This window comes from Elephantulus edwardii, unplaced genomic scaffold (assembly GCF_000299155.1).
Source record: "Elephantulus edwardii isolate Elephantulus edwardi_28Jun2011 unplaced genomic scaffold, EleEdw1.0 scaffold00138, whole genome shotgun sequence".
Lineage (NCBI taxonomy): Eukaryota > Metazoa > Chordata > Mammalia > Macroscelidea > Macroscelididae > Elephantulus > Elephantulus edwardii.
The window spans coordinates 2,091,889-2,101,741 of record NW_006399888.1 but is presented as its reverse complement, the minus strand read 5'-3'; the positions used below and the strand labels follow the sequence as shown (position 1 = coordinate 2,101,741).

General features: G+C 41.6%; 1 pseudogene; it reads left to right on the top strand.

Annotated features, from left to right (window-relative positions):
• The first annotated feature begins 7,792 nt into the window (after positions 1 to 7,792).
• LOC102847761 lies at positions 7,793 to 8,162 on the top strand (annotated as a pseudogene).
• The last annotated feature ends 1,691 nt before the right edge of the window (positions 8,163 to 9,853 follow it).

The following is a 9,853-nucleotide window of genomic DNA, read 5'->3' as shown; positions in this document are numbered from 1 at the left end:
AGCGGAGTTTAGGGCTGTTGTACATAGGGTCGCTATGAGTCGCAGGCGACTCGACGGCACATAACAACAACAACAACAATAAAAAGATAACTAAGTTTAAAAGTTGGCAAAGGTTTGAATAGCCTTTTCTCCAAAGAAGACATCTAAGTGGCCAAGAAGCACATGAAATAGTGCCCAACATTTTTAGTCAATAGAGAATTGGAAATCAAAACAGTGATATACCACTTCACACCTGCTAACATGAGTTGATGTTGAGTCAATGGCAAGTCGTAGTGTTTGTCAGTAGAACTGTGCTTCATAGGATTTCCAGTGGCTGATTTTCAGACACAAATCATCAGGCCTTCCTTCTTAGACATCATGGATAGATTTGAACCTTCAATATTTCAGTTAGTAACTTTTTAACTATGACCTGTTAACGTGTAACATAGGTGCTTCACATACTCACTCACTTTAGTTCATTGCTGTTGAGTCAGAACCAACTCATAGCTGATTCTCCCATGGGTTTTCAAAAACTTTAAATTTCATGAAAGGAGATTGCCCATCTGGCGGATCTGAACCACCAAAGAGACATCACCTTTAGGTGAACTGTGCACAACTCCCTATGAACTATGCCACTATAGCTCTATATTCACTGCTATGCTATGTACCATTGAGTCGGAGCCAACTAATAGCCCCTTTAGTGGGTTTTTGGAAGCAGTAAATCACATGGGAAGAGATCGCCTATCTTTTTCCTGTGGAACAATTACTGGATTCGAACTGCATGTCTTTTCATTGATAATGTAACTCCTTACCACTAAGCCACCAGAGCTCCCTCTATATTCACTTGGAGGATGAGAATAATAATCTTAAAAACATGATGGATAATAACAAGTGTTGGTGAGGCTATAGAGGATTTGAAATCTTCAAACACTATTGATAAGATTGTAAAATGGTGCAGCAGCTTTGGAAAACAGTTAACTGCCAAAACAGTTTCCCAACTGTGTTATATGTACAGTTACTCTGTGACCTATATTCCTCTCATAGGCATAAGCTCAAGCAAGGTGGAAGCGTATGTCTACATTACAAAACTTGTAATAGTCACAGAAGAATTACTCATCATAAAAATAGTGTAAAGATGGAAACTGTTGAATTCCCACCTACTAATGAATGGATAAATAAGTGATGAGAACCTGAAGCACTTGTTGAAGAAGATCAAGGAATACAGCCTTCAGTATGAATTGTATCTCAATATCAAGGAAACAAAGATTCTGGACTGATAGGTAACATCATGATGGATGGAGAGGAGATTGAAACTGTCAACAACTTCATCTTGCTTGGATCCACAATAGATCCAAGTACCAGCAATGGATCCTTGGTACCAGCAGTTAGGAAATGAGACACGTTGCACCGGGACAATCTGTAGTTAGGGACCTCTCCAAATTATTGAGAAATAGTGATGTCAGTTTGAGGGCTAAGATGCATCTGATTCAGGACATAGTTTTTCCGATCACTTGCTATGCATCTGAGAGCTGGACAATCAATAAGGATGACAGAAAAAAAATTGATGCCTTTGAGTTGTGGTGTTGGAGAAGAGCACTGAACAGCCCATGGATGGCCAAGAGAACAAATAGATAGGTCTTGGAAATGGTGCAGCCAGAGTGTGCTTTGGAGTCAAGAATTATGAGACTTCGCCTCACATACTTTGGGCGTGCTGCTAGGAGGTGCTATTCCTTGGAGAGGGACATGATGCTGGGAGGGTGGGTGGTTGGAGAAGGAGAGGAAGACCCTCAACCAGGTGGATTGACATGGTGACTGCTACAGTAGACTCTTGTGTGTCAGGAAGTGTGATGACGGCACAGGATAGAAGAGGGTTCAGATCTTTTGTTCATAGGGTTGCTATGAGTCATACTCAATGACATCTAGCAACAATGATACAGTGGAATATGACTTAGCAGCATAAATGAATGAAGTGTTGATACATCCTGCTACATGGTGTGAACCTTGAGAACTTCATGCTAAGTGAGAGAAGCCAGAGCCAAAAGACCAGACAGTGAATGACTGAAGTTGGTTTGACTTTGAAGATACTTTTCTCATCTATAAAGCGAGAGTCCTCATACCTATCACAAATTAATATTAGCAAATGTATGCAAAGTGCCCAGAAGGATGACTGGCATGGGAAGCCTGTGAATGGGGACAATACTTCGTGTTGCTGTCATCATCTGACACAGGAAGTGACTTAGCATATGCTTGGAAATGACATCTTGACAGAGTGATTTTCAGCTCCAAGGAATTCCATGGTTGGCTAAAATTCTAGGACACATCTGAAGCAAACATGCAAGGCTAGACACTAACGGGCAGAGAAATGTTTTCTAATTTGCTGCTCTAGGGTCTTCTACTCAAACTTTTGCTCAGGTGAAACATCACCCACTCCCACCCCACTGAGAAGCGAGCAGCTACCACTCACCTGACTTTCTAAAACACTCATCAAGCAATGAAAGAAGTAAACAATATTCCAAAAATATTTCAATCTGGTCTCCTCTCTTGGAGACCTCAGCGTTGAGTTTCTTCCTTTCTCCAGCATTTTGTCTAAGACCTTTCTATTCCTTCTCCCAAAATTAAACAGCACAGTTTTATGGAGCAATTGGCCCATGGAAGACCTCACTGGGGAGCAGTTTGCAAGCCAAGGCAGTAGAGCCTTACTTGCCATGGTAACTTAATCCCTGAAAGACAATATCCTTAAAAGACAGCTCTGTTTTGTTTTGCTGTGTCTTATTGGGTAGATGGTTGGAGCAACACTCTGCATTGAAACGCGCCTCTTGGCACATTAACTAGCCACTCGAACGAGAACACAGCACTCAGAGCTATGAAGTAGGCACGCACGAGTTTGGGTTTTCAATCAACAAAAATCCAAAGCACTTGAAGATGGCTATTCTTCAATTTGAGAAGAAAAGAGTTGAAATGCCCAGTTAAAGAAAAAGAATCCTCTTCCCAGAGTAAAACTGGAGTGTGTGTTCCAGTAATAATAAGGAGAACGTGGCATTGAAAAGAGCCAGGGGTCCCGGGTTTGACCTTGCTGTGGGTCTATCACATGGTGTGATCTTGGATACAAGAATTCACGTCTCTTGTCCTTCCTTTATTTTTAAAAATCAAGAGATTCAGCTTTGTCATCTCTAAGCCCCTTTTGCTTCCATAATCTATGTTTTTGCTCTGTGATTCAGAACTTGCAATAATAACCTTTCCCCAGAGTAGCCCCAGGAGCTTTAGGCCCACAGTAATTGAAGCGCTCAGCTGTTAACAGAAATGTCTGTGGTTTGAACCCACTAGCCTCTCTGAGGGAGAAGGATGAGGCAGTTAGTTATCTTCCATAAAGGTTATATATAGTCTTGGGAATTCTACAGTGCAGTTCTCTTTCATCCAATAGGGTCATGATAAGCCAAAACTGATTGATTGCCAATGGGTTTGGTTGTAATAGACTACAGCTGGGAAAGTATGTTCACTTTCTTAATCTCATCTGACTCTAACTCCAAATTTAAGATGTCATATGGTTGGAATATTTTATTATTTGAGACACAAGAAAGGCACTGAGACATGAATGAATTTGTCCAAGGTCAGGGCCAGTAAACAGAAAACAATGACAGAGCTCCACTTTCTCATTGCTTAGTTCAAAGCCGTAAATAATTAATAGCAGTTTGCTAGAAAGATTTTGCTTCTTGAATAAATCTTTGCTTCTTGAATTAATTTTTTTTTAAATACTCACTTTTTTACTTACTAAGCCCCTTCCTTGAGATCTCACTGAGGAGTAGGAGAAACTTCCATGTGAAGAAAGAATACCTGGAAAGTCACATTGTGGGTCAAGCTCAGCACAGGGATGTCCAGGACTCTGAGGCAGTGTAACTGGCAGAACACAGAGCATTGTGATTATTGTATTTCATTTTATACCAACACTTCTGTTTCTGCAAGTAAAATTCAGGGATATTATTTTTATTCTTTGATTATCTTCCCTTATTAAAATAAATTCACTAGTCTAAGATTCTTACTTCATCTTTTGATTTGATGTTGTTACACTGATCTCGTCTAGATTGATCTCCTCTCTCTCAGTCATTGCCACTGAGCCAGAATCGACTCATAGCTGACCCTCCGTGGGGGTTCTGAGGTTGGGTACATTTTTCTTACTTGGAGCTGCTGGTAGAGTTGGGTTGAAGAGAGGTGTGGACTTGGGGTTAGTAGTGCAACTCCTAACAGACTATGCCACCAAATCTGTCAAGAACACAATGTTCAATGTAGATATTCTTTTCTAATTAAGCTAAACTATTTGGTTTTAAGAAGCTTTAGTGCCTAATTTTGGCTTAAATTTTAAAGATGCTCTCAGGGCAATAGTTTCAATGGTTCATCCAGGCTTCATAGCTCCAGAAAGTCTGGATTCCATCATATAAAATACGGCAGTGCATTTATTCTTTTTTACCAGAATTCTTTCTAAGAGTCTTTGGTGAAAATGTTCAATAATTGTACCTGGGCACCATGGAATGCTTCTGGTCTCAAGGCAAAGGAGGCAGCAGTTCTTGGAGGCAGTTAGCCCCCAAACCCATATCCTCCTCCTATTCTTAACCCTCATTCCTCTACTGTTCCAGGCAAATAAAGGCTAATTTTCTGTCATGATTTAGATAGCCACTGGCAAGGTTTTTAAGATTCTGGTCACTTTGAAACAAACTAGGAGTTACAATTGTTGTTGCTCTTGTTATTGTTAGGTGTCCTCGAGTACAATTCATAGTGACCCGGTGAACAACAGATATGAATCTCGTCCTATTCTGTGCCATCCTCACCATCTCTGACACACTCAAGCCCATTGCTGCAGGCACTGTGTCAATCCACCTGGTTGAGGATCCTCCTCTCCTTCATCAACCCTTCACCTTTTTAACAGTGATGTCTCTCTCCACGGAATAGCTTCTCCTAGCAAAATCCCCAAAGTATGTGAGATGAAGTTTCGTCATCTTTGCCTCAAAGGAGCTCTCTGGCTGCACCTTCTCTAAGACCTATCTGTTTGTTCTTCTGACAGTCCATGGGATAGGAGGTAGATTAGAAGCATAAAATACTAGCACTGTATTGGAACAGATGAGGGGGAAAACTCTTTAAAAGGAATATATGATTAGACATTATTTGTATGACAACAGCTTAGAATAAGAGGTGCACTGCGAAGCGGACTCAGGGAGGAGTGGAGGGAGGAAACTTAAACAATGAATGAATATTTTTTTTTTTTAAAGTGAACTGTGGGTGTAGGGAGAAAAATGTGCAACAATGAATGAATGAAAATCTAACTTTTCTGTAAACTTTGGTTAAAATAACAATTAAAAAGAAAACAAAATTTTTAAAAACCTTAATTAGGCTAATTAAGTGGTATATTCCATCAAAGAATGGCCTTAAACCTCCAAAGCAAAAAAAAAAAAAAAAATCCTATTTGATATACATAAGCAGCCTTAGCTACTCTTTTTTCTGTCACTGTTACAACTGTAATATAAACACTTTTCCAATTCAACTTTTACAAGCATTCAATTTACTGACATCAATTACAATAATTGGTTATGTAGCCCAATCCTTAAGCAGTGCAAGTTTTCCACAATTGTTAACTCTTCCTCCTGGCCCTGGTAATTACAAATAAATGTTGGTCTCTGTATATTTACCTTTTCCTTTTATAAAAGTTGTTGTTGTGTACCATTGAGTCAGAAGTGACCCATAGCTGACCCTTCAGCGCATTTTCAGAGACAATCACATGGGAGGAGATAATATTTGTCCTTTTGTGATTGGCTTATTTCACTCAGTGTAATATCTTTAAAGGGAGCTCTTGTGGCCTAGAAGCTGGTCTTCAATCCCGAAGGCACAAGGCTCAAATCCACCAGCTGCTCCATGAAGGAGGGTTAAGTAGGAGTCAGTTCTGACTCAATGGCACACAACAACAAAAATAACAACTGTCTTCAAGCTCCATTCATACCACAGCATATATGAAGACCTCGTTTCTCCTGCTGGCTAAGTAATATTTCATTGTATGTGTGTACCACATGTTCTTTATCCATTCATCTGTTGAGCTTTTAGGCTCTTCCTATCTTCTGGCTATGGAGGACAGTGTTGCCAGGGACTATACAAGTACCATTTTGAGATTCTGGGTTTTGTTTTTGCTAAATTAAAAATATTTTTATTGACACTTTTTCTTTGACCCATGAATTATTTAGTACTTAATTTTTAAATATTTAGAGAATTTCCTGTTGTCTTTTTCCTGCTGATATCTACTCAAATTCATTATGGTCAGAGAACAATTTGGGGGTCACTTTCCCAAGCTTTTCTCTCTGACGTCTCACTGATTCTGTTTGCCTGGGGTTCTTCTTAGACTTCTGAACAGAAAGTAGGGGGACTTTATCTCCCTCCCTTAGCATTTGCTTTTTGCAATAGAGCCTTGTGACTGGAAGCAAGTGATGGGAGCACAGAGAAAGAATAGAGGCAATTGAGTCTCAAGGAATATTTTGTGAGCAAAAGTAATTTGACCTTTTCATAGAGTCTTAGTTTCCTGGTGGGGACCTGTTGCCACCATTGCCAGTACCACTGCCACCATGGAAGATTGACTGGATCTTTGGTTATGAAAAGATGGAGAAAGGGGGGGGGAAATAAACAGGGGCTTTCCCTGTACTGTTCAGTCATTAGAAGGCTTTGGCACCACTGTAGAACGAGAAGACTCTTCCTGGATCATTCTCTGATGACACTAATGTTCACTTCAGAGTTTCAGGCTGCATGACATCCTGGCCTGGGCATAAATAGACAAGACCCAAACTCCTTGCTGTTTATTTGGAACTGACTCATAGCTGACCCTTGCTTTGACTTCCAAAGGCTATAAAGTACATAGGAGGAGGTTGCCTATCATCTCCCAAGGAGCTGCTAGTAGATTTGAACCTCCAGAGAAGTGTGGCTTTTGGGTTACCAGTGCAACTCCCCCAAGATGTTGCCACCAGAATTCATTGTCAGTCAGCTGTTATTTTGAGTGCTAGGTTCTCCCCTCTGCTTACTTGTCAGCATTCTCAAATAGCTGCTTCATGAATTCTGTTCACATTTTCTGCCCATATTCAGCAGGCGGAGACATTAGTAAGACTTATTCTATTTTACTTGGAGCCACGAAAGGTCAATTTTTCATTTTAGTCAAATCGGCCAACTTCAGTGGCAGGCATAGAGCGGGAAGACTGTTCGTCTGAACCCTCTGGAATTACGCAGTGCACAAACCTGGCCTACCACATGTGGCGGCCACAAAGGGGCTGGGAGTTCTCTAAGATCAGAATCAGCAACCTTTTCCCTGAAGCCATCAGACAGAAAACATTGGAAGTTCTCTTGTAACTATGTGACTGTGTGCTTGTTACCAAAACCAGCCATGGACAAGACGGAAATGAACAGGAATGGTAGATATTCCAATAATGTGTTATTTACAAAAACAGATAGTGGTCTAGCTCTGGCCCACAGGTTGTAGCTGTCGATGACTGACTAGCAGGTCAGGGTCTGCTGATGATATCGCTATTAGATGGGTTGTGAGTTGGCTCCAAGTCACAGCGACCCCACTTAAAGAAAAATACTCCCCTGTCCTGTACCATTGGTAGTAGAAGTGATTTCTTTTGTAATAAATTCCATTAATCTCTTTACAATTTTCATGACTTTACAGTAAGAATTCTGAACTAGGGAGCTGGGCTCAAGGGCGGGCAGCGATTGGCTGCGGGCGGCCTGTGCAGTGTCCAGTGTCTCGGGGCAAGGCGGCAGGCGCCGCGGCCTCGGACTGCAGCCCTGTCAACGTGTTATGATGCCGGCTCGCACCAACCTGGCCGCTGGGATTCCCAACAGTAAAGTGAAATACTCAAGACTCCCCACAGACGATGGCTACACTGACCTTCAGTTTAAGAAAAGCCCACCTAAGATCCCTTCCAAAGCCATTGCCCTTGCCACTGTGCTGTGTTTGATCGGTGCCTTTCTCATCATCATCGGCTCCCTCCTGCTGGCAGGCTACATCAGGAAGGGGGTGGGGGGCAGACCGGGCCGTTCCCGTGCTGATCATCGGCATCCTGGTGTTTCTGCCGGGCTTCTACCACCTGCGCATCGCCTACTATGCGTCCAAAGGTTACCGGGGCTACTCCTATGACGACATCCCAGACTTCGATGACTAGCACCCACCGGGGGCCGCAGCCGAAGCGGCACGGGTGGGACCCAGTACAGTTTAAGACACTGGGCAGCAGCTCAAGCTAAGGGCTAAGGAGTTCTGTAGTTCGAAGATACTTAGCAAGATTGGGGCCGGATTGCATGGGTCTATCCCAAAGCTGTCAGCTGAGTTTCCAAGTAACTAAGTAGGACACAATCTATTACTCATCTCCTGGCTCTGGCAAATCTTCCGACAAGTTTTCCACAGGAATCTATATCAAGGAAGAATAGTGATGTTAATAGTGTGAAGAGACACGGAAGGTCTTCTGCAGTGGAAAGTGTTCTCCCCAACCTCCTTCAAATGGAAATGTTCTTCTAAACAGTCTTTAGTGTCAGTTTGTTCTGTGGCAAATGGAAAAAATGTATGTTTGTTTGTTTTTAAAGGGGAACACAAGATAAGCTTGTGGGATATTATATTGGTAAAAATCAAATAATGTTCCCACATCTGTTTACTCCTCTCTTCACTCACACACTTACTGAGAACAAGTGGGGATTTTTCAAACCCTGGAGCAGTTTTGAGAATGTAAACATGTACTTTGTTCACTACTCGTTCTGTTCTGATGTGCTTTCCAGAAGGTGGCTCAGCAGACACTTTGCGTTGTCCTGTTCTCTGTAGCTCACGGTGCTTTGTGTAGCCTCTGTCTGAGGACGGGGCTTTTGGCTCTTTCCTGATGGAGAATACGAGCAAGTGAGCACCTTGCGTTTTCCAGTCTCCTCGTTGGCCTCTGTATTTCTGCTGCTGTGCTGAAGATCAAGCCTGAATCACTAGAAAACCCGCAGCTTAGTTTGATTTTGTTTTCTACCTTACAGAGATGACACTCAAAGCAATTAAAGTGTGAAAATGAAAAAAAAAAAAGAGTTCTGAACTAGGAAGGGAAAGAAACATGCCTCCAGTTTATCAGTCTCTAACACAAACTTGGTACTTTTTCATGAACACAGGAAATGAAATGACTCTCTACTGTTGAAATCATAGATCTTCACTCATATTACAGTTCTTACACAGATACTCCCAAATACTGCTTATCTTCCTCACTTAATTCTGTAGAGGTTGTTATTTTGTGCATTAACAGTATATAACATTATATATTGAGACATAAGTAATGATGACTCAGTAATTCCAGGATCCTTGTTGTTAGGTACTGTTGAGTCTACGACAACTCAAACCAACTTTATCGACAACAGAACTGAACCTTCCATCACCCTGCACCACTCTCACGACCTCTATTGTGCTTGAGCCCACTGTTACCACCACTATGTCAATCCATCTTGTTTTAAGGTTCCTCTGCCTTGGGGTCTCTGGTTTCCCAAAAAGAAGTCAATGGCTTTCTCTGAAATCAGGCATTTATAGACATGTGGGTTCCCACGATTGCATCTTAAAGAACTTTCAACTTTTCTACAGAGGAATTACAAGTTGGGTCTCGAGCTGAAAGGTTAACAGTTCAAACTCACTAGCATTTTTTCTGATGGGCAATTTCCTCCTTTAACCATTTACAACCTCAGAAACATGATAGAGAGTTACTGTGAGTTGAATTGCAATGAGTTGATTGGCAATGAGTTTGGAATTTTGGTCAAATTCAACTCAACTCACCCCAGTTGTCATTGAGTTGGAATCAACTCATAGCTGACCCTCCATCTGGTTTTCAAAAGGCTATAAATCACT